At 39.6% G+C, this 26,183-nt stretch overlaps 1 long non-coding RNA gene across 1 annotated transcript; it reads left to right on the forward strand.

Moving 5' to 3' along the window:
- The first annotated feature begins 15,925 nt into the window (after window positions 1-15,925).
- On the forward strand, window positions 15,926-25,860 carry LOC104909608. Its single transcript, XR_792458.2, has 3 exons — window positions 15,926-17,000; window positions 20,788-20,950; window positions 24,855-25,860. It is a non-coding gene; the product is annotated as an uncharacterized LOC104909608 (long non-coding RNA).
- Window positions 25,861-26,183: the final 323 nt, after the last annotated feature.

A 26,183-nucleotide genomic window follows, 5' to 3' on the forward strand; every position in this document is an offset into this window, starting at 1 on the left:
GTGATCTGCATTAATCTACATTTGGGAAATAACTATATAAAATGAGCCTGATTCTTATTGCATTTACCCAGTTTTCAAAAAGATTCCACTGGGATTTCTCCTTAGAGCACCCTGAATAAGAATCAAAACCCATAATTTCACGCAGCAGTGATGAATCCAAATAAGCTGATCCGCCTTTCCACACTGCTGAAAACAAGCCTGCTTCTTCAGGGCATCCAATGCAGCTGCTTTATATTCTTGATACATCCATGTCTCAGCCAGGGTAAGTGGAGGCGTTGTAATGAGAGATGCTGGTGACTCCTTCTCTTAGGTCCTTCTCTCAGCAAGTGAGATCAAGAGAAACCTTTTGGGGATGATGGTGGCATTTCAAAGCAGCAGCTGGGGGAAGATGCTCCAGTCTCAGGGACAGAAGAAGGTCACCAACTCTCTGCAGGTTGCTGCACATCCTGGCATAACTGGCAGAACTGGGAGGGCTCTTCTGGGTGGGCAGAGCTGCCCAGAATCCAGCTCCCATAGAAAAGACCAACAGCGAATCCCTTAAGAACTTTGTTGAGATGTATTAGTAGCCTTTGGGTAGAGATACTTTTGAAATATTGCAGAGTCTTTTTGCTCATGAAGTGTTTGTGTTTGACATACCAGTGTTCACTTCACTATCTGGGGGAGTTCCTCCTTAATATCCAAGATCTGGTCATGAGTGGATCTTTGACTGTACTTCTATTTCATTCCTTGAGCATTTGTATCTTTTCTCACCTGTTAATGCCTAGGTTAATTTTCCAAGGAGACTGGAAGCGAGGTCCTAGAAATAATAAATGTTACTTTTTTTTAAAAAAGGAGAGAATTAAGAAGACGGGCACATCAGAAGGTATCTACCCTTCCTATTTTTGCTGGTATTTGTTCCTACTGAAGGATGCTTTGTCATGAATAACAATAACCAGTCATTGCCTTCTTCAAATAGTTTGAAAGCGTAAGAATCACAGAACTATGGAATCACAGCATTGTGGATGTTTGAAGAGATCTCTAGGGCTGATCTTGTTCAGCCTCAGCTTCTGTAGGTTCCCTATTGTAGGTCTCACAGGAAAGCATCCAGATGAGTTTTCAATATTTCCAGAGTAGGAGACTCCACAACCTCTCTGTGCAGCCTGTGCCAGTGCTCTGTCACCCTCAAAGTCAAGTTTTTCTTCCTGTTCGTATGGAACTCCTATCTTCCAGTTTGTACCTGTTGCCCCTTGTTCTGTCTCTGGACACAGTTGAAAAGAGCGTGGCCCCATCCACTTGACTTCCTCTGCATTCTTCTCAGTCTCTTTGAGTACCTCTTGACTTTGTTTCAAAATGAATTCCTTATAAAAATGCCACATTACAGTGCTGCTCAAAGGTTACTAACTCTTCTTTTTTTCCTGAAAAGACTATATGTTCCTTCACATCTGAGGTTTCTTTTATCATGTCCAAAAATGGTCCATCTTTCACGCTGTTTTCCTTGCTAAATTAGAAGAAAATGTGTAAAAATCAAATCCATATTCTTCTCTTTTGACTTGGAAAATAACTAGCTTTGGAAATAACATTTAATTGCTGAGTTTCTTCTGTTGCCCAAAATATTACTAAAGATAAAGGATTTGGCTTAGTCATACTTCTAAGAACTTTAAGAAGCATTTTACGAAATCTGATTCAATATCTTCAAGGTAATGTAGCAGCAAGCACATTATTATGAACATCTTGTTTGTCACATGCATCAGTTTTCATGTTAAAACTGTTTGTAGTGGTATTTCCAAGCAAGTAAAATACAATATGTAAGAAAACAGGATGTTCATTTCTGTGGAAAATCTAATCTTTCGAAGTGCTTCATTCCGAAGTGGGATTAAAAAAAGTGAATTTGGGATCATGTTTATGCAAAAGTAGAATGATTTTTAATATTGGAACACTTAATATTTTATATAAGGATGTTATAAAGCATTACATATGAAACAAAACTCTGTCTTATTCATACTGATATTCTTGCACCGAAATCTAGAGTGAATCAAAATGATAGTTGAACTAAGAACTTCATCTCATAAAAATACGACATTTTTCTTCCACTTGCACTTAATTACATGTCATTAATTTAAATAAATTCTCCGTTAAAATGTATTTTACCAACACTAAAAAATGAATAAAACTGTAGTCAGAAGTTTTGTCAAAAACCTTTCTGACCAATTTTAAAATGAAATAGACATTGAAATATCTGCTTCGACAGAAACTTCAGCATTTATTTTAAACTCATAGAATCATAGAATCATAGAATCACTCAGGTTGGAAAAGACCTGATCGAAAAGATTAAAGATCATTGAGTCCAAAGATCAAAAAGATTAAAGATCACCGAGTCCAACCACAACCTAACCATACTATCCTAACTCTAATAACTCTCCGCTAAATCATGTCCCCGAGCACCACATCCAAGCAGTTTTTAAACACATTCAGGGATGGTGACTCAAACGCCTCCTCATAAATTGAAATAGGCCACAGTTTTCTATGTAGACAATTTAAAATGGTGCCACTATGCCTCATGTCTTCTAAGGGGACAAGCAAGTGTACTAACTGTATTTACAATTGTTTTGTGAAGTCTTTAAACATTGCTGGGTATGTTGAACTACTTTCAACTGACTCGAATGAAAAAGTGGATATATTTTTCCTCCTTCCATGAGTATATACGCCTCCCAGGGCCCAAAAGGGATAACACTGCATCTCCATTACGTGTTATATAAAAGCACTCACAAACACTAAGCACAGGAGTTGTGATAAATAGAAAAATTCCATGACAGGATGAAACACAACCTTTCTCTGTGTTTCTTTTTGTGTTTCTTTGGTGAAACACAAGAAGTAAAGTAGAAGTGGATGTACAGCAGAATCCATGAGTCTTTGCAGATTCTGCCATTTTCCAATCTGGAGTGCTAGCAAAGCAACACCTGTAAAGTCTTATTTAGCTAGTATAGTAACAGCAGCAAAGTACATTCATGGCTATGCCTACTAACTGTGATGAAATTCTTTCCATGGATCCTTTCAAGAAGGTCCGTATTTGATCTTTAGTAAAATGAATAGGGTAGTGCCAATAGTCTCAAATGTGGGCTAAGACCTATTGAACCAAGCTGCATATTACATTTTAGTTTGTCTAAATTAATGATTTTTTCTAACTGCATTTTAAAAATTACTTGCAAGTATGAAGAGTAAAATTAAACATACCAAATATTTTACCTCATTAGTATATTTGTGGTTATGAACAGGTGGTGTTCTGTATATGCAATAATTTAAAGTAAAAAATTACTACTCTACTTCCAGAGCAGCTCCATTCTGTGGCATTCACTTTTTTTTCCTGCAATTTATGAAGAGAAAGCTAGAAAGAAAGATACTCATGGTCTGGACTTGGCTTTTGCATATATACCTATGCCACATTTCTTGAAATGGAACTGTGGAAATTGCAAAGGTTATGAGGATGTTGGGTCTGTAGAATGAAAAATGCCACAGTTCCAAAAGACAGGAGATCTTAAGTTCACAATGAATTTGCCCACATGGCAGAAGAACAATATTTAAAGACTCAGCAGTAGCTCTTCTGTGATACATTCTAGCCTTAGTTTTGGACAGAGACCAGCAGAAAAACTAGGTGGATGCTACAGAAGCATAGCAGTGAGTGGGCTAGGGGAAGGAGAATAGGCAGCAGGCAGGGAAAAGCAAACAAAAATATAGATAAGGATATAATAAGATTACAATATAGTAAATATAGTACAGTATGGTACAGTATAGTATAGTGTAAGTATTGTATAATACAACATGTATTGTTGTAGCTTTAGCTTCCACATAACAATGTGTGGGTTCTTGTGATCTCCCCAGGGCCTGGAACTGCTGTTCCTTATCTATTTCACTGCTTTTTCATTCTCCCTTTTCTTCCTTCTTCTGACACACAGTGCTAACCCCATTTAATGACAGCCTGCTTTTCAGTAAGTGATGAGTGGCATCCTAAAGCTATAATAGAATTTCTGCTTCAGGGAGGGGCATACATACATTTCTATATTAAAGTAGTTGTCAGACTTAATGTGAGTTGAAGTGTAGCAAGTAGGACCAAACAAGGCACTGATTTCTCCAAGGGGCTTCTTTTTCTTGCTGAAATACCAGCTCATACCACCTTATGTTATTGTAAGGCATTTCTATACCATATTGAAAGGATAAATGTCTTCAGTATTATTTAAACTAGATCCCATACCTCCAAAAGGTTGCATGTGATGAGTATATTTTACAGAATAATTCTGTAAAAGCAACGCTGTATTTCTTACATCCTCTACTTGTCTCCAGAGCCAACCATCATTGCATGACGCTCTCCAGCTCATTCTGCTGTCAGCAGCACAGAGCTGCTACAGCAATCAGAGGTAACCTGCTTTATCATCAGCAAAGCTGTTGCCAAGAGAATTTCAGATTACTGAGATTTTTATATGAATTCAGTGTAAGTGTCCATGGTATTTAAAGCATATCCTGATCTTCCATCCCAGAGTTGTATTTTCAAGCGTAAAATTTGGATAGCTTACTCAGAACTTTTACTGAGCAAACACTTATTTGCCCAAATGAGGAAGGTTAAGTATGAAGCACTGTCAGCATTTCTGCTGAGTAACTTTTTCACCCAGGCACGGCTAGCCAAAAGCCAAACTTTTGGGCTGATTTTCAGCATGTGTTGGTTGTAGAAGTAGCTGTGGCCAAAGAGTTTGGTCATTGAGCCTTTCCTCTGGAATGCCCAATGGCCAGTCCTGTGCCACTTGTGCTGCATTCACACAACTCCCTCTGGTGGCTGACATCTCCTTCCCACGTGAGGCAACTTGCTTTGTTGACCACCTTACTTTGTTCTTTGTTTTGCCTTTTTTTTTTTTCTTTTTTTTTTCTTTTTTTTTTGTACGTTACATTCGGGTTATGGGTATGCAGGTGGATTCTCAGCTCATCTGGACAGTGAATATGCTCTTACAGTTTTCCTTCAAGCAACCAGATCTCTTTTACTTACTTTTAATAATATGTCTACCAATTCAACTGAGTAAACACGCATGTTAATTCCGCATAATATTGAAAAGACCACTGAAAACAGCTTAATTTAAATGCATATTTTGAAAAAGAAGAAATATTTCCTATTTACATATGTCCCTTTTAGGTGGTATACCATTATATAAAAACATCACAAATGGAGGCTTCTGAGGGAGAGGGTGGCATCACAGGTCTGGCAGAAGGCAGCCATGGCCCAAAGGAGGCAAGAGATTTTCCCAGCTTCCCCTGCCAAGTAGATGGCATGTTGCTAAAATTAAAGATTTTCTTCTGACCTGGGGCAATTTACACCACTTGATCCTACAAAAGGACTTTTAAGCCTATGGACTTCCCTGTTTCTTTTAAGAGCTTACTTATCCCACTGCTCTGTGGATCTGCTGACAGCTCACCAGGCCATCTGTCACTACACGCTTCCCAGACACACAGCAGTGGAGCCGGACAGTCAGTGCTCCCAGCATCCTGGCACACATCACAGCATCACAGAATTGCAGGGATTGGAAGGGACCTCAAGAGATCATTGAGTCCAACCCCCCTGCTAAAGCAAGTTCCCTACAATAGGTTGTAGAGGTAGGCATCCAGATGAGTCTTGAATATCTCCATAGAAGATAGAGAAGGGGATTGGATGATGAAAGGTCCCCGGGGTATCCTGTTCCAGACACCCAACTCTGTGCAAAATGACTGGTGCCAAAATTATGTATCTTACTGAACTGAGGAGTTGATGGTTAAACTTGTCACAAACACTGCAGAGCAACTTTTATCAGTTATGGCTTGTCCTTTCTTGTGTGCATCTGACCCAACTTTCATCACACAATGATATCCTAGCTAAAATATCAAGCAAGGGGAATTACAGATTTTAAAGGAAAAACTACTAATTGTCACACCTACGAGGTACAAGGAAGATGAACATTTCTTTGTCCTGCTATCAGATCAACTGTGATGTAGGTGTTACATTACACAGCTGAGTAACATCGAGTTTCACAAGGGCACCCTGTTGGTGTGTCACACTCCATGCCTTCCCTGAACATGCAATTCCTTCTCTCTGTGTGAATAAATCATCTTTGCTGCGTGCATAACGATGATCTGCAAAAGCAGCATGACTGGCCCAAAATGCAGAATGATACAGTGGAATGTCTGAGGAATAAATGGAGATCCAGATATGAAGCACTGTAATGTATGATGATGCACTAGTGATCAAAATAGAGTAGTCTTACTTTAAAGAATAATGTGCACTGCTGGGAGACTGGGAGACTCAGGAGGTCTCCTATGTCACCTCTGCTAAACAGGATCCTACTATTTTTAGCACCTTAATTCAGGTTAGAACTCAGGTATCTTTATCGGAAACACACACCTTCCAGCCTATATATACATACACAGTGTACGTGATGTAATTTTCCATTGCCTTGAATGGAGATTTTTATCTGGCTATTTCTTATTCCAAATATGTTCTCCTGTGGAAAGAGAGCTCCTAGGGAATTCGTTATGACCAAGGCTCTGGTCTTTATCCTGCAAGTACATATGCATGGGCTTTTTATGTTTGAATTTTCTTGTATACATGAATCATACATGCAGCAGGTTCTAGGAAATGGAGGCATGCTTGTCTCAGTGATGTGAAATAAGAATAAAATAAGAATAATGCTGCACATCTGTCCTGTCTCTGTCTGACAAACAAAAGCAAACCCTTAGAATGTTTTTGGTGTTGTTTCTGTTTTGGTTTGCCTTATATTATAGCTATATTATAGAACAGACTGGCAATGAAATTACATGAGAGTGAGGACTGTAAAGCATAAACATTAATTAACACCAGAGGCCATTCCCATCCCAATGCCATAACCATTTGTTGCATTTCTCCTGAGCTTTTTTTCTCTGCCCAAGAAAATCTTTGCCTGGCTGCAAAGCAGATCAAGTGCAGCTGAAGGGAGAGCTCCCCAGGGCAGCCAGAGACAAGGGCATTCTCCTGGTCGGGGGCAGTGTGGATCCAAACACTCAGAAGCTCAGGAGAGGCCAGACATCAGAGCGTCCTGCTCCTAGGTAAGTGCTCCCAAATGTCTGGTGTATGACCATGTCAGTTCATGAATTAAACAGCAACATTGTTTGCAGGCCCTCTGGGTTTTGTCTCAAGTACTCAACACCACGGAGGGCTAAGCTGCTCCGTGCAGTGTCAAGTTGCTGACACTATTCTGTATGGATGATAGGACCGAAACAGAAATCACAGGAAGAAAAACGGAATGCAATGTCCAAATGCCATATGTTACAAGGAAGGTTATGGAAAAGTTCAGGTTGTTGGTGTGGGGCATGATCAGAAACTTGGGTACCTGCTGCTAAGAAAGAAGGATTTGTTCCCCGTGTCTGTGGTGATGAGATAGGAAGCCACAGTAGCCTTTAATTAAAGAAAAGATATCTATGCTGAATATTAAGGTGCATTTTCTTGCACTGAAACAGCCCACCTTGAGGAAATGGTAGAATCCCCACTGCCAAAAGTCTCAAGCAACAGATGGGATGCAAACACAAACTTATCCACTATGGACCATCAGAGGGTTAGATGATCTCCAGATCTCACTTTTAGCGCTGCTTTTTCAACTGTTAGGGTTCTGAGAGCACAGATATGGGATGAACCTCTGAGGTAGAAAAGCATTCAAACTCTTGATTGCAATAGCTGTTATCAGGAAATAGGTTCTGTATGTACCTGAATGAAGTGACTGCTTTTATTTACATGCCCAAGGAACTTTCAGACTGACCTTGCCTGATCTTCAAAGATGTGTTGGACACAAAGTTTACAGCTGAGTACAGTAATATTGATTCACAGCACATTGGCATGTGACAAGCAGGGAATTTTAGACTTCAATGAAGCATGACTAGCTAATAATAACAGTTGCATAGTTTATTTATAGGTATAAATTTGCATAGGTTCCTCAGGATCACTGAGATCAAGAACTCAACAAATTTTATTTTCCCAGATCTGCAGCAGAATTGTGCAGTTGTTTATGCCAAGTTGCACAGCTAATAGATAACCTCTTACAGGAGCCAGTACAACTTAAACCTGAACAACTCAGGTTTGAATATGTAGAATTCAGTCTCATTTTTTCTGTCCATGTTTGAGTAATACAAATATCCAAATCCTAGCAGTTTCTTTCTGATCTGTTTCTCTACCCTGTTACAGAGGCAGATCCTTTCTTACGTTCTCCCTGAATTCAAATGTCTGAATGAATAGAAACCAAACCTCTTTAGTGCCTGTGTCACGACTTCCTTAAATATCCCTGTTTTTAACCACATAAACTGTTTTTAAGTGTACTTTGATGGCCCATCCTTAGCCAAACTACAGTATCAGGATTACATATACTTAATTGGCCATCAAGGGACAGTGTAGGCATAGACCCACAGTCCAACTCATCTGGGATTTAATGTGCACAGCTCCCTGACCCCATTGGCTGCTGACACATTTTTTGGTGAAAGTACTTATTAGTGGATCTAATTTTATGTACAGAAACACATTTATCAGCAGCACCATGTAACTAACTTTAATGATGACACATAGAATATAATTTGGATGATATCCTTGCTGTTCTGTGATTTTATTCACCAAAATGTCATGTGGAATAGATATAATTAACATTGCTCATGTATTTTCTTACAGCATTCATAGCACCTTATCTGGCTGCCTATAACAAAAAGGCACTAAAGAAGCCTGAACAACCTGGCCACAAAGCAGCACACTGCCCACCTTCACCCACCATGAAACAAAGTGCTGACTCAAAGAACAAATAAATCAGCATTCAAACCATTGGTTTAAAAGAAGTATTTTAAACAATAGGAGAATGAACTGGACAGGAGTCAGAGTGGAGACCGTGCTACACTGCAGCTGCCCCAGTTATTGCTTGCTGGAAGCACAGAAGTTGAACATTTGCAGAGTGCTGGCTCCCCTTTGAAGCTGGCTTTCCCCTTTTTGCTGCTGATTTTTAATGCCGTGAGACTCAGCTGGTCCTGCACACATGGTCACAGTCTTGCATGTGGGTGGCTCCTGGAATGCCAGGGCAGAACAAAACATCTTCTCATTATGGTCCATGGTCATTCCTACCTGTGTAGCAATGGTACTGACACACTCAGAGGAGGATGACTTACTGCCATATTGCAAAAACATTTGCTTTTGCTAATAGGTAGTTAAATGATTAAAGGAAGTATTTTCATGCCTGTGAACGTGCTTGTTGTCTCAGTCTAGAAGAAACAACAAGTACAGAGAGAAGAAGGCTTCCGTCATTTTTTTCCCTTTGTAGAAGGTCCCATAATTAGTTTGTCAAGATTGAAAGATCACACTTGTGTAGAAGTTGTTTCTGATACTTTTCCTTGTTTTTGTGGCCAAATAGGAGCAAAATCTGCTTCCCATATGTTGATCCATCTAGCACTGTAACTTCTTTCTTCAAGGTATTTCTGAATTATCCTTTTTCATCTTTTTTTTCTCGTTTTTTTTTTCCTCCCTCAGGTCACTGGATATTTTATTTTCCCTCTTCACTTTCTACAATCTTTTTCATGTACATTTTGAATCTACTTCTCCTTAAGCTCCATGGCAATTTAATGAAATTCATATGTCTTTGATTTCTTTCAAGAATCCTGGCCTTAAACATATTTTCTATCCTCTCTTTGATGTTTGCTTTAGGAGAATGTTCTTTAGATGGACTATTCTTAAATGGCACCCTCTGTGGAGACTTTATTCCTTTCAGTAAGTACATTTTAAGCTCCATCTTAATAGCACACTCTAGTATTCACCTTTAATATCACCCTGCTTATCACATCAAAGTAATGTTTATGGTACTTTACTGAGATATGATGGAGAGGATATCTGACAAATATCAGATGATTTGCATGTGAGTGTGCTTCAGTGCTGTTTCTCCTGAAATCGGACTCTATCTGAAGCAGAATTAACATGGTTTCTTTAAGAAGTAAAGTTGTCTCCACGCTGAAATAGCAAAATCTCTGACTAAATTTCTGAAAAGAGGGCTAAAATTATTTTGTGCGCCTAAGAGGAGATACTCTCCTCATTCCTTTAGACTTTACAAAGCCTGGAGAGATCGCAGCACCTCCCCACACACAGGCGATCCAAATCTCTGTGTTACTACTCGCATTGCTGCCAACCTTTGTGCTGGAGTCTCACCAGTTCTGAATCATGGGAAGGTCAGATATTTCAAATTAGAATCTTGCTGGAGATGACTAAGTGTTTCCATAACATATGCAGTCCTCAGTAGCCTGCTCCAGCTGTAATTCAGGCTGTTTCAGCCCTACAGATATATTCTGAAATAGTCTCTTCCTCAGGCAAGCACCTCCCCAGTTGAAGAGTTCAGATCGCCCGGGCAAGGGCAGACCACTGAGCGCAGCTCCAAAGGCACCTTCAGGGCTAATTTGTTTGACATTGTTTTGCAGCTTTCTGCTGCAAATCAAGAAGACACTTAGGAAATTAATATATGAAGCCCCTTTATTGCACCACTACATCCTGTTAGCAGTTCAGAGACCAGCTGTGAAGGCTTGCTTGCCAAACCCTCCCATTGACACAGTGAAAGCACAGAGCACTTCCTTGAACAATGCAGAGAGAGTCGCTTTTAACCTTTTCTCCCCACACCTTGTCACTTTTTGTGACGCCAGTGCCACTGCTCTTGGTTATCTCTAACCAGAGATGCGCTCTCCTTAGAAGGACTGGGCAAACCATCAAGATCTAATTCTCTGCCCATCAGAAGCTGTTCAAGAAGCAGCAGGCAAAAAACGAGGTTTTGTATTGCCATCTTCAGTGAATAAATATACATCAAAGGAATGACACGGGGGCACTGTACTAAATATTTAATGTTTTGAGGGGGTAGTATACACATATTTTCTTTAACAGACAATTTTTTTGTGCACTTTGATCAGAATATACATGTTGGTAAGTATCGGTTTTCAAAAAATAATTACTATTGGAGCTGTTCATAGTATTAGTTTTCATAAATTCATCCAGTTATAATTAATATGTGCCTTTCAAGGACCTAAAAGGGAAGGCATTCAATATTTCTTGTCTCTAATTTTAGTATGATCTGATTTTCCTCTGGTTGCCTTTCCAAACACCTGGGGCCAGCCATATGAGTAAATTAGATTGTGCTAAAATGCATATTAATGAAGCTCAAGCAATGGTTCCCTAAAGGGACAGTAAAACTATATATAGCTCTTTTTTTTTCCCCTCTCTTGGTTAATGTGCCTTTCAACACATTTAGAACCTAGTAAAATCATGCCATTTTGGAGTAGCCAAAAAAAATACAAAGAAGCTGTTAGAACTCAGAAGCACATTTATTTGAAGTGTATAAATGATCGCTCTTTTTAGTGTCTGCATTTTAAAACTATTTCATAATAAAAATGTCTTTTCTTTTAATTAGCTTATTCTACAGGAAAAAAAAAATCATACCAAAACATTTGGAGTATGAAGAAGTGGTATATTTGTTAATTGCCTATGGTGATGTCTGTGTTCCTCTTCATTAAAAAATGTTGTGCTTATTTTAACAGACAGAAATGGAGGACAACAACCAATTGTCCTGCATCACCCTCGTGCAGTGAAAGAAAAGAGTTTTTTGGGGAAAAAATGCATTGGAAAAATCCCAGTTCCTCAAGGAAGTGTCGTGGATTTCTCAGGGAGTGTTTACAGCAGCATTTCAGTCCAGATGAGGAGGGTGCTTTGTAAGTGAATCGCTGCTCATGGCACTTTGATTTACACCACAGAGTGATCATAGAGCACGCACACGGGGTTCACTTCAGGAAAAACTAAACTGGAAGATAAATCACAGAGACAAATTTTAAGTGCACTGACTGCTCATGGGCATTCAGTTCATAGAAATTGATTAATGAAGTCCAAATGAAAACCTCCTGAATGTTTGGACACTTGGTCCTCAGCATCAGCAGATGGATACAGAGGAGGGTGCTTGAATGATGAGAGAAGCCCAGTTTATCATATCAGAAACAACTGGTTTGGTAATTAGATCAGAGGATATGATTCATGGATAAACAACAGGAAGGAAAAAGAACTACCAAGTCCCAAAACAAACCGACACAAAAACAAGTGAGTATGACTTGCTCTCAACCTAGAGATTAGAAGGAATGTGTAAACACATCTAAGGACTAAATGGAAGAGCTAAGCAAAGCTGCAGTTTTGGAACAGCATTTCCACTGGAACATCATGGCTAAATGGAGCCTTAAAAGGGTTAGTTAAGGAAGCCCTACCCTTCTAAAATGCAGTTTGTGGAATTAATTATATAAAGCATGTGCTTTAAATCTGACCATTTAATCTGTTAGAAGGCTATGTTTCACTTCTATGTATTTTTGAAATACTGATGTAGGATCTCCATATTCATTTTTAAGTGCTGTTAAGTGTAAAAACAGAAACAAAAACAAACAAAAAAAAGACATGACTTCTTACTGGCAAAAAAATTGAGTAAATGTTTAGGATGAGAAATGTGTCCGTTAAACTTAGATTTTATGGAAATGCTGAAAGACACTCTCTACAAATGGTGTAACAGCCATGTAATTGCAGCTCTTGGACCTACAGACAAGTTACCAGCGGTGTCTGTTTATTTACTGTTTGTTCTTGCACAGTGTAAAATGTATCACAAAGGCAATCAAGAGCAGGGACACTTAGAGTCAATGTTGACTTTCAATCAGGGGCTTTGCCATGCATTGTTTTCAATTAGAAAGAGGAGATGTGGATTCAGTAAGCATTCACACAGTCACTTGGTTTCATTTTCATCCAAACAGTCCTTCAGAGACAATGATAGAAATTAGAGGATGAGAGCTCTCTCTGTATTTAATAGAAGTTTACTTTCTTCATTCTTCTTTTCTTTCTAGGTGAAATGGAATTTTTATACATCAAAGCTTTACTTGTTACCTTTAAAACTGCATTCATTTTTACAGCTATTTAAAGTTTCACTTTGAGTGTTACATTATGCTTATTACCTCCATATCTGTGCTATGATCACTTCTCTGTCTTCATATCCTATCCACTTGCTCTTCCACCAAAAACAATCCCCACCTCTGCCAGAATCATCCCTTTGCCACTGTGTACAATGTTAGGAGCCTGCTGGATTCCATGCCTGCTATCTCCCTCCCTACCCACTTTCCACTAGTACTCATCTGTAGGAGCATGAAAATCATGTCGTTCTTCTTGTGAAGGTTGTTCTTGAGGTAGGATATCCTTGTAGGAAGTGCTCACTTGCCTATTTGGTTGCTCTGGTCACTTGATTCACTTAAAAGCTACCTATCCTTGACGTTATTGCTGGTGCTAACATTGGCCCCTCCAGAAAGCAAAGATTTTGTGCAAATTTTGCTGTTGCTGACCAAAAACTGGGCAGCTAATCAGAAGAACATAGGTAGCCCAACTGTAGGCACAGAGGCAAAGAGAGCTGTCATTCATATGTGGCCTATGATGCCATGAAGCAAAACCTGTAATTTCAGCATGTTCTCCTAGGAAAGGAAATCTGCTATTTCTGCTTTTATTCTCTAGCCATAGGATGATTAAACTAGGCTTTGAAAAATTAAGATGCCGAACATCTAGTGAATATATTAATAAATGAAGAATTAAAACTAAAGAGAGAAAGCAAGATTTCTGTAACATAGTCTGACTACATCAGACTGTGTCTTTCTATAGAAGTAATTCCAGGTCAGTTAAATTGCTCTTAGAAAAATTAAATCTTATGCATAAAATATGCAAGACCTTTAACTTCTTTAACCTTTCGTCTTTTATGTTTTAATTGTATGGTAAAATATTTTGCCAAAGTAATTTTGTGCATTTAACTTTGAAGCAGTTTTCAAAAGTCAATGACATGGTTATAAAATGCAGCACATCGAACGATATTTCCACCACCATACAGCAGTTGCCATAAACAGCCTTAATTTCCAGTCTAAATTAGTGATCTAAATATATTCAGACAAATTAATGCAATGGAAAATTATAGAACCCAAAGTGTGTATTTATTTATTGCAACATGTTTAACTTGCATCTCATCTGCCATTCACACAAGGTTACTTCAAGTTTAGTGATTTTTCCCCTTTTTGTGCTCAAATTGAGAAGAAAACACATCTCAAAATGTTCATAACTGTGCTGAAAAACATATTTTGGACTGATCTATCAGTTGGAATATTATTTTCTACATATCGTCATTATAGCTTTGTTTAAGCTGCTACTAACATGTTGAGCTGTTTAAGACTTGACGTTAAGTGAAAAATAAGTAAAATTGGCCTTTCAGGTCAGACATGGGGGTTTTTGAAACAGCCAACCCTGTTAAGATGTATCAAGGTGCAGGAAATTACCAGTACATGTGCAGATTTGTTTCACAGCCTGTCTGTTGCTGACAGCTCTGTAATTGGTTTTGGAGTATCAGAAGGCACAGGCAGCCTGAGCCAGGGTGCTACTGAGAGTGAGTTCATCGAGAAAGGGTTGTATTCACTGAGGACAGCTTTTCTAATAGCAAAAAAAATGTCTTAGCTAATGATATATCGCTAATCATCTTGGGTTGAGACAATAGAAAGTAGATTAGATTCCACAGCAAGTGTTAATACTGAAAATCAAAATCCATGAGTGGTATAATTTATTTCACAGTTATAAAGAAGAAAAAGCTTCTACTTCTCTACAAATTAAGACCTGGCTTCTTTAAGACACCAGACTGTCCTCTCATTCTACAAACTACTTTAAAATGGAGCCTTTTTTTTATCTTTTAAACATTGTCGCTTATTATGAACAAAAATCCTTAACTGTTCTGTATGTCACCTTCTGTTTGACAGGAGGAAATGAGGAGTGTCTGTGGATTTCATAAGGAGCTGAGGAAGACAATAAAAAATGAAGTGAGGTATATTTTATAAGGGAAAATGAAAAGAAACCATTTATGAGCAGCGGAATGAATGTCTTTGATTTTTTTTCTTACAACTGAATTGCCTTAGCCTCAACTTTTCTGTTCCTTCTTAAACCTCTCTCTTTGCAGCATTTCAGTACAGTGCAGGGTGCTTTACGGATATCAGCACACCAATGACCTTCTGTCTCTGTGTTTCCACATGACTCAAGGAAAACTGCTCTCCTCTGCTCAGCTCAGGGATGGGAAGGCTTTGCAAGAAAAATGTGATGTGTGCTGCCCTTTCTAGGAATTACAATTCTGAAAATCTGTCAGGTTTACACGTGTAGATAATGCTGACCCATTGGATTAAAACATGGTGAAGGGAAGCCAAGATCAGCCAAAAATATCATATGAAATGGGGATAAGTATAAAGAAACAGAGGTTCAAATTACATACGGTAAAGAGAAGCTCATTATAAATAGAGCTGAATCACTGCAAAATCAGCTGGCTGTTTCACATCACCTGAGTAACTACATCACCTCTGTCTCCTCTTCCATTCACTTCTTGGTCCCTTTTCATGATAAAAACGTTTACTCATTGTGACGTGTGATATCAAGCACAAAGAATTTGAACAATCCCAATCCCCACCTGAAATTGATCGGGACCATGTGTCCAGATTCGCCTTGGACACAAGTTGGAATTTGAGACTCTCAAAAACTGAGAAAGTTTGTGGTGAATTGTATCAGGTTGAGTGTTACTTAGCAAAGGTTAACCCTCTCTAATCTCTTGGAGCAGTAAATACTTTGCATATTAAACACAGTCTCTGTTTTAGGACATATTATTCAGTCTGGGACAGTCTCTAGCAGATGTCTGATTTACTGTAAAAATCTGGAAGAGCCACTGTTGCAGGCATAAAGACTAACAATGGGCAGGCAAAGCTGATTTGTATATGTGGCACAAGGTCACTAAGCTGCATGTGCACAAAAGCTTCTGTTTCAGATGTCTTGCAACTGCAGAAGGGAAAGTCACATCACCTATGCTTCTCATGCATGGTATTTAAACATGAGGTACAGGAAATCTTATCTTTTCTCTAGAATCTGATGCCCTTAGCAGTGGCTCCTCTGCCTTGCAGGCGCATCAAACCAGTGTCTAAAACCTTGACCTTACAGACTTGTGCCTTGAAGTGCACTGGAGTACAAACTGGTTGAGGCATTGCATTGAGAGAGTCTGAGTCATGCTTCCAGCTGCAGCCTGTGCATTCAGTGGCTGAGAAGGCCTAAAACAGAACGATTTGGAGGTCAGAGACCGAGGAATGATGATTTAAAAAAAAACTGCAGACAGTAAAGGAAGGGATTGGTGTCTCAAGTAGGAGCAGAAACTCCAAAGAAGTCTTTGAGGCAGGGGTCAAGGCTAGCACACATGGGCAGCCTGGAGCCAGGGCTGGGGACCCTTGTAGAGCTAAAGGGGCTAGCATAACCTCAGATCCGCATGTGTGCCACAGCTGCAAGAAGGATCATTTTGGTGACCACAGCCCTAGGCCTGGGGCTTCATGCCTATGAGATGTACTGAGCCACTCAGTAGTGCGTTCAGTTTGTTTGACAGCAGTGCCCTGGGGTAAGGAGGACAGGGGTTCATGTTCAGGGACAGACCCAGTGCTCACCAAACTCAGTATAATAAGGCCACTGACAAAAGCTAATGAAGGTCTTGTCAGCTGCTCTTGTCATAAATGCTTCACACGCACTTTTGGAGGCAGAAGTCAGCCCCTGCTATCACCAACGACAGCAGTGTGCTGACGGAACACTGACATGAGGCCAGAGATAGCCCTGTGGGGACAGCCGAGGGCTCCTTCACAGTGTCCTCAGATGACATGTGGCAGGCAGAGCTTCCCCACGTCACCCCTTCTCCACCACTCAACTCCTGAGGGACAGCGTCACCTCAAAGCTCACTGGGATGTGAGAGGCGGGAGAGGCCTCCGACTCCATGGCTGACTCCAGGAAGCTGGTGCCCAGCAGACTCAGGCCCCTCAGCCCCATCAGTGCTGCCAGGAGAGACAGCAACGAATATGGTAAATGTAACTTCATGAGGAACAGAGAAAAGCGTAACTGGCTTTAGGTATCAAATTCTAGAGAAAAGGTAAGATTTCCTGTATCTCATGTTTAAATACCATGCATGAGAAGCATAGGTGATGTGACTTTCCCTTCTGCAGTTGCAAGATATCTGAAACAGGAGCTTTTGTGCACATGCAGCTTAGTGACCTTGTACCACGTACACAAATAAACAGCTACAAATCCTGCTCTATTTAGGGATTGTAGAAAGTCATAAAAGCAGGTATACAAACAATTCATAGCAGCAGCCAAAAACATGGCATCCAACACAAAGTGTTCCAGCAGTTTTGACTCTTACAAAGGATGTTGTGGTAAAGCAAGTGCAACAACTCCTTTTTAACACAAAACAGATTCACCCTGAATATTTGTAACAAAACAATTGATTATCTTAGCTCAAGTATGTCTTTACTGCCTCTCTTCTCCCTGTCTCTCTACCTTTACCCAAAAATAATTGCTTGGAAAAAACAGCAGTTCCTCTAATTACTCCTGAAGACTGCTGTATTCGGCTTTGGTGAAATAAGGCAGAAGACATTAGAGCCACTGAATATTTGAATTAGTCTCAGCAGGTCAATTACTACAAAGATTTTCTGCTCTAGTTGCTCACAGAGAGATGTGAACTTCTTAAAATCCCAGCTATTTTCTGTTTAATTTATTGGTAAAGCAAGACATAACAGTGCAAAAGAATCAATTGAACAAAACAGTATTATTGGAGTTCACATGCTGCAACAAGGTGTACGACTATAAATCCTCAAGCAAGACAAGCAAGCATTCTTGTAACTTCTTGTAACTTCTTTCAGAGAGCTTTCCTGTTTGCAGCAACATGGGCTGAGCAGATCAATCATTTCACAGGTTTCCCCATACATCAGTTATTTATCTTTTTTTTTTTTTAAGCTATTTTCTTTCCTTAATTGCTACCTTTAGCAAAAGGTGTATCCCTGTACTTCAGCACATTTGAATTAAAGCACCATAAACTCCTGACTTTGCAGCTCTGTTTCAGTGGCTTCTCTCTAATCCCAGTTGTTTGAGAGGGGAAGATGAGAAGCCAATAGAAATTCAAGCAGATTGAAGAATGAGATCTGTCAGGCTTTCTCAGCCTCCATGTCCAATAGTATATAGTTGGTCTAGTATTAAATGGGGAGGCTGGTGACCCTGCATGTGGCATGGGGGTTGGAGATTCATGATCCTTGAGGTCCCTTCCAGCTCTGGCCATTCTGTGATTCTGTGATTCTATATCACACTGCCATCCTTAGGGGCCAATGAAGAACCTCTCCTTTGAGACATTCGACAGGGGAAGTTCCAGAATACCAGATAGTGAATGAATGCCACAGGTAGTCAATAAGTTTGAGATTCTCAGGAATAAAGGCAGAATTAGCACTATTCTATCACAGACAGCTGCACATGCTGTCACTGAGCAGAGGAGATAATAACAAAAAGATGTCTGAGGATAGTTAGCTAAAACTGTACATTAATACTCCATTGAAAAATAGATCCTGTACTAAAAAAAATCCTCTAAAAACCTAGTGGCTCCTGCAGTATTTATTTCTACACATTCTTTTTTATCTTTTTATTTACTCAAATATTTTTATGCAGTTTAGATGCAACTGGTATTTAAGTTTTGTTCAATCCTTTATAAAGCTCAATAGACAGAAGCAATCCAGTCAGAAATAAAGATGTGAATAAGCGCTAAGAGAGTGCTTGTTCATTCAGTACTTAGAAAAATTAATATCCTCACAACAACTATTTAAATAGGGCCAATTTTTTCATGGCTTCTTTTTCTAGCCCCACACTAATTTTGTATCAAGTCAGCATTATATACTTAAGGAAAATGCATGACAGAGCTGAAATTTGTTAATAGGCAGAGGAGTAAGTGTTCTACTTGCAGTAACAAACCCTGGAGTAAGACATTAACAGGTGTTATTTGACTCAGAGAAATGATCTCTGATTTAAAACAAAAAATGTTTTTTTCAAAAAAACAATACAATATCTTATTTCTCACTTAAATATATATACATATATTTAGTAAGAAGTGATAATTAGCCAAACAGAATCATCTTCATTTATTTTTAGATGGAAATTATCATTAATGATCAGCAATTAAGTAAATAGCTCAAAAGTGGTCTTACTTATAGACCGCAGGTCAGCAGTCACAGAGGAAAATTGGACAAGCAAAGTACAGAAAAGATGCACGTACTTGCAAAAGCTACCAATCAACTTCAAAACCAAATCAGTCTCAACCAAAATGGTATTCAGGCAGGAGCACACATACTGGGAGTACAAATTTCCTGTGGTGTGGAAAAAGATGACTACATATTTACACAAAATCCATAGTAATGCAAGAAACAAGAGACTAAACAACATTTTCATGAAATACTTTTTCTCAGAAGAGTAACAGAAATTTAGAACAGTATTTCAAATTCTGCTCTTACATTTGCATTTCAGTTTCTCATATATATTTTGACATATTAATTATAGAAAGACAAGTTGTTTTAATTTGAGCTTGCGTATGACAAGACCTATAAAATCCACAGATGTAACTCACCAGTACATTAGACTGGTTTATAGGATAGCTGGCTTTGTTCCTGTGATGACTTTGTGTATATTTATACCCTATTAAAATGCCCGGTAGTAATTACAAAGCCTAGATATTTTCTCAGTTTTAACCTTGTTGGATAAGACAGTGTTGTTTTAGTAACTTCATAATGAATCTACATAAAGATGGTGACTGCCAAAGAAAAGTGGATATGAGTTGCTTCCATATCAGCACTATAAAATTAGGTCTCCTTTTCAATTCTATTTTTGGGCCACACAAATATAACCTCTATACCTGCTTATACGTCGTTAATAATGATACTTTCAGTGCTTCATTTTGTTTCTGCAGGAACATATAAACATGAAAAAAATGTATTTTTTGTCTGCACCAATTTAAAAATGTGTATATTCTTAGTTCGTGAATATACAGATCTGATAGTACTTCTAAGAATATTTCAATGTTATATATGGAGCTCTTTGAGTTTAGTTTTGGTGAACAAGTTATTACTGTATGATTTTCCATTTTTTATGTTTCCTAACAAGATGTGAAAGAACACAGCCATGCAACCACCAACTGATTTGTAGTGAAAGATGCTGCGAAGGAAATTGAAAGATACATTCTGCAATTTTTAACAGTTGAAAAAAGCCATTCACACAAGCATTCCCACAGAACTCCAAATACAGCTTCAGTACACTAACAAAGCACTGGCTCATTTTGACGGTTTAATAGCTGAAACAAAAGCAAGAAAGGAAAACTTAACACCACAAGCAGAGAAGGTGATGTCGAGATCTGATCTGATCTGATCATTGCTGTGTAACCACAGCTGGCAAAAGATGGAAATTTTCACATGCAGATTTCTATTGAGCTTAAAGACCCAGTCAAGGCTCAGATCATGCACAGATGATGGGATGTGTCAGAAGGTAGAAACCACAGACAACACTGATTATCATCCCTGCTGGAATGGAATTGCAGCCAAGCAGGAGAAAACAGAAAATTTCAGTATAGTCCCCACTCCTCCATGTGATCACACTTTTGTTCCTCTAAAAAAAGACAGCTTCTTTTTTGTGCACTGGTGTTGGGTAAGGGACACTGAGGTGCACCATGCTCTACCCCAGGCAACAAGACATGCTGCTTGGGGGGGGCACAGCTTAACCAGAAGGAATGGCAGGTTTTCCCCTTGTCAAATAGGCATCAGTATGGCTTAAGCTGTTCTGTAGCTCAGCTGGCTGGTGCTGGACTGCCTTGAATCCACGGCCTATCCACAACTGACTCCTTATGCCCATAGTGCCCAGGGAGATAACCTGAACTTGGCTGGAGGCAACTGAGCAGAACAAGGAAGGCAAGTCTCTATAGCCAACTGTGTGTGACCCACCTCTGCAGACCTCTCTTCATAAATCTCTGGATCATTTTTATGGGAATCAGATGGAACCAGCAAGATTGCTACACAGGTACTCTGATGTATCTTTTTTGAGTTTCATATTAATATGTCTTAAGAACTATGAGAAGTTAGAAATGAGGTTGTAGTCTTTTTAGAAAAAGGATCAGTAGTTTTCTGGTAATTCAGAAGGGCTATCTAAAATGTCTATTACCCACTAAATAATATTTACTTTGAATAAGATAAATGAAGTTACTTAACTGCATCAAAAACCAGTAACAGACCCAGCAGTGAGAGAGGCTTGAGCTGGTGATGCATGTGAACACTTGTTCATTAAGTGATCTGCAAATGGTACCACTGGACACCTGCAACCTCCGATTTCTGAACCAACAAAACTCACCCCCATCTGCAAACTGCAATGCTCTGTTCAAACTTGAGAATAGCATTACAGTTCCTAAAGGTGATTTCTGACAAGTTCCCTGTGAAATAGGTGATGGATAAAAAATAAACCTTTGTAGGAAGATTGTGACCAAAAACTGTTCTCCCCATTATATTTAACTCTGGAAAACTGGCATCCGCTAGCATCAACTACAAAATACATTAATGATAAAATCATTTTTTCTGTGCAACCTGAGAGGAATATGAGGCATAAAATAAATGTTAGACACCATCATATCAACTCATCAGTCTTACTGGGGCACAACAAAGCAATTTAGATGGTAGGCTGAAAATTGACCAGTGCAGAATGCAGACAAGACTCAATTAAGACAAAAAGCAATTTGAGTTTACTGAATAGTCTATAAAAGTCAATAACAAATTACAAAAGCCCAATAAAATTACAAGTAGGTTTTGTTTTCAGTGCACAATTAGGTGTATTCAAAGAAAAACGAAAGCATAACATTACCGAATAATTAGTGGGCTTATTTCACATTCAGGCTTCACGAGTGAAGGTAAAGCTGGGGCACTAAATTCACAAAAGAATACGTGCTACATCTATTCTGCCATTAGGAGCTCCACTTTAAAATGCAGTATGCCAGTGCATCAGTATCCACATGTATGAAGCTATGGAAAGCACGGAAATATTATGTTTCATTGGCATACAAATATCACAGTATTCAAAGTAATCTTGTACTTGTGATGCCACTGGGCAGCTAGTTTCTTGGCTGTTACTTGAAACGATGGCTTTACAAGGCTGGTTCTGGATCAACCTAGGAGCTATTGCCCAGACCTTTATGTAACTTGCACCTCAGGCAAACGGTAGCTCAATCAGACTAAAGTCTGCAGGTATAAATATAACTCAAGAGGTCATTTTGAACAAGCAGTGTATTTCTGCATTTAATCAGTAGGCTATACCAGGTTGAAACACAATCAGGGAGAAAAGTGATCGTTTTCTTCAGTTCTGAAAAGAAGTTCTAACCATTTAACTGTGGGATAATAAATCACTATTAATGAGTAAACATGATACCAAAAATATACAGAAAATTATGATTTGGTGAGAGGACTATCAGCAGCTGATTTATCTTTGAATATAAACTGAGCAGACCTACACTAAAGAGCAGAAGTTCTTTAAGTTGATGCTTTAGTACTCATTTCTTAAGGCAAAGCACTTAGAAGAACATTCCCTGAAGTTCCTTATATCATTTCTAATTTAGGTATGTCTTATCACTAAAAAAAAGAGCAGTATGAAATGTGTATTAGGGCCAAGGGCTTTTTTATAAGGCATATAACATGGAATTAATTTATTCTCCTTCTGCTTTGAAATATGTTGCAAACAATGGTGATTTTTCTCAATATATTATACAAAACTATACAAATATTCATTTTAACAATTATTCACATTTCAAAATTTGTTAGTAAGTAGCTTGCCACCAGTTGTCTGAATTTAAAAATGAAGTATTCCAACAGATTGATCACGTGTCTTCACTGGGATTTTTTTCAACTTAATTGCATTGATGTAAATCAGGCAGTAAACTTGCATATATTAAGACAAGAATTCAATAATATGTTTCACCAACACTTTTCAATTTTCAGTGAATGTCTGTTTTGGCAGTCACATATACTAGATTACTTACTTGCTGTTTTTACAGATAGATCACCAAAACAGTATGAATATAGCCTAAATGAGCTTCATAATCAATTGGAGAGCTATAGAGCCTCATCTAGTCTTTACTCACTGTTTTCTCAGTTGTTTTCACATGGCATATTCCTTTACATGAAAATCATGGAGGTACTGAGGGAGGCATCAATTTCTGCTTGTACAAGTTACTACACAAGGACTGGAGAGGTAGAGGAGGCAGCAAAAAATTTCTCCACCTGCACTCAAAGAAAGCACCATCAAAAGCAGAGTGCAGCTTTACAATTAAAACTTCAGTGACGATTAAGGTCACTCAGCAGAAATAGGAACTCCCCAAGGGCAGCATATTCCATAAAATTATGTTTCATTTATCTGCGTTTATATATGTCGCTTCTAGAGAGCCATGCTGTGCTGTCTTTTCTTCAGAAGGAGAGAGGGAGCTGCTGTACTTTGCCTTCTCTGCTGCTGCGGCTTCAAAGAAGCCATTAAGAAAGCGGAGCTCTGCTTTGATGCCATCGCCTTGTTCTTGAAGATGGATAGATGATGCTCTGCCCTCTGGGTCAGACGAGCAGAGTCCCAGCAGATCACAAAGATGGACCTGCACTGTGTCAGACTCTGGGAAATCGAACTCTGGCTTCTTTTGTAAACTGTCATTTTGCTCTTTAGGGAGTCGCTGCTAACTTGCTGGAAGGAGCCTTAGCATCTGGAAAGCTAGCACGGGCAAAAAGAAACCTACTAGGCTAATTACACCTTATATAACTAGAGAGATAGCAGTTTACAGCATCAGTAGTCATTCAAATTCTCTCTCTCATGTAAAAACTGTAAGAGAAATCTAAAAAGAATTAATAGGAGCTTGCTTAATACTTAATCACTTTTTTCCCCCCATTATTACAAGCATCTTGAGTGTTATCTTAGAGCAGCCACTCAGTTCACCACCAGTCTGCATCTGTCAGAGAAGACAGGGTTGCCAGATTTTAGCAGCACTCTGTGTAGTTGTGCAGTATTCTGTGCTTGGGCTCTGTCACAAGCTGCAGTTTGCAAACATGAATGGGACACAAGCTTATAGCAAGCATTTTTAATAGTATTTCTCATACAATTGCTAGAATCTCAGCTCAGTAAAGAGCAAAGAAGCATTAAACAGTCTTTCAGTCCTTATTGTTCATTTCTGGTTAGCTGTTTTCTTCTTTTGTTATTCTTTGTGCCAGAAGACATCAGATGGACTTTTAGAAGACAGGAGCACTGATGTCACAGAGTCGGAAACATAAGATATAGCTGTTCTTCTGCAGAAAAGGTGCCTCCCCTTTCATCCGTCACCTGGCCCTCATTGTAGAGCAGCAGAGAGGCAGCTAGGACGTCAGCTTCTCATTACAAGGCTATTCCAGCTTTCCTGCAGGCTGCAAAGGCCTGACCTGTCAAATGTAAAAATAGAAAACTGAATTCCCTGGATGGAGAATACAACTAGAGTTTGAGGCAGTAAGATATTTAACTTGTTTTTCTATCAATTAGATAGATTTCTTAGACCACATATACCCTTCAAGCTCTCTAAAATTAAAAACATTAAAATCTTAATTGGTAACAAGCCCTTTCTGCTTCCCCCTGGCAATTATGACAACAGAATTAGACTCAGGTAACTCAATTAGACACCAGCCTAATCCAGCTTCCTCCAAGCAGGTCTCTAAGCAAAACTTCATGAGCTTGATGAAAACAGCAATCAGACTGCTTTGCTGAGGTCAGGTAGTGCATGCTTACAATAATCAAAAGAGTTTTACTTTCTCCTTGAAGGCCAAATATTCCTGTAAACTCCTCAGCTAATCACTTGGGCGCCTCATCCATTCTGACCAGAAATTCTGCAGATGTGCTTGGTGCAGTGTGAAGTTGACCTTGTTGCCTTCTTCCCTTTCAGTCCTACCTTTTTCCTGACTGCGTGCTTCAGACACGTACACGAAGAACCAGAGATCAGGAAGCAGCAATCCTGCTCTGCCCTGTGCTTCCCTTCCTGCACACTCCCTTCCTCTCAGCTGCCTAGAAGCAGACTTAACTTCACAGAGGGAAAGCACAGCATGAAGTGGTATGTGAAAGGGCAGCTCCAAATGTCTGCATGGACAAAGCCTCAAAGCTCAGTCTGCATGAAGAAACTCGGGACTATGTTAAAATGCAATCTGTAGCCTCTTTGTGCCTGAAAGGTAGTGTAGAATAAGACGCAGTGCAGTACATGGAAAGAGGCAGGTGCCTCTGAAGAACCACCTGTCCCCTGAAAACATATTGTGTCACATGTTGTTTCACAGTCACTGTCTGAAAAACCATGATTTTGTTATGAAGTGAGAACTTCTCTGCCACTCTACTACCCTCCTAGACTCTCACTTTTCTGCTCCACAGACCTGTGGTGATGGTGGTCTCTGCTCCCTGGTAGCCCCACACCTGCAGAGGGAACAGGTGGAATCTCTCCTAGAGAAGTGGGCAGCTACCAGAAGCCAGTTTAAGGCTGAGGAAACCATGAGCCCAGGCACATCCCTGTACCCTGCACACAGGCTTCATGTGCTAGACAGTTATACAGAAAATAGGAGCACAAGTCAGAAGAGAAGATTTGTAAAATGATGCATGTTTTAGGACATCCAGCAATGGGTTTTTGAGCCTTTGATACAGCTTTACATCCCTTTTGGTAGACTTTGCAGTTACACTCCAGAAAGAGTCAAATGCCCAGGTGTGCCCTTGTGCTCACCAGCCCCTGCCCCTAATTTGGAGGAGATTCCTGTTGTACACGGGCTGGTCTAAAGCCCTCTCAGACCATCAGGGTGGAGGTTGGTCACAAGTGTGACCACAAGTGAGCTCCCAAGGCTCAGTCTTGGGCGTGGTGCTCTTCAATATCTTCATCAATGACATAGTCGATGGCATCGAGTGCACCCTCAGCAAGTTTGCAGACGACAGTAAGCTGAGCAGTGCAGTTGATACACTGGAAGGAAGGGAGGCCATCCAGAGGGACCGAGACAGGCTGGAGAAGTGGGCCCATGAAAAGTTAATGAAGTTCAGCAAGGCCAAGTGGTGCTGCATTCGGGTCAGGGCAATCCCAGGTATTTATACAAACTGGGGGAAGATCTTTTTGAGAGTAGCCCTGCGGAGAAGGACTTGGGGGTCCTGGTGGACGAGCAGCTGGACATGAGGCAGCAGTGTGCACTTGCAGCCCTGAAGGCCAACTGTGTTCTGGGTTGCATTAAAAAAGGGGCGGCCAGCAGGG

Source organism: Meleagris gallopavo, chromosome 1 (genome assembly GCF_000146605.3).
Source record: "Meleagris gallopavo isolate NT-WF06-2002-E0010 breed Aviagen turkey brand Nicholas breeding stock chromosome 1, Turkey_5.1, whole genome shotgun sequence".
NCBI classification, from domain to species: domain Eukaryota; kingdom Metazoa; phylum Chordata; class Aves; order Galliformes; family Phasianidae; genus Meleagris; species Meleagris gallopavo.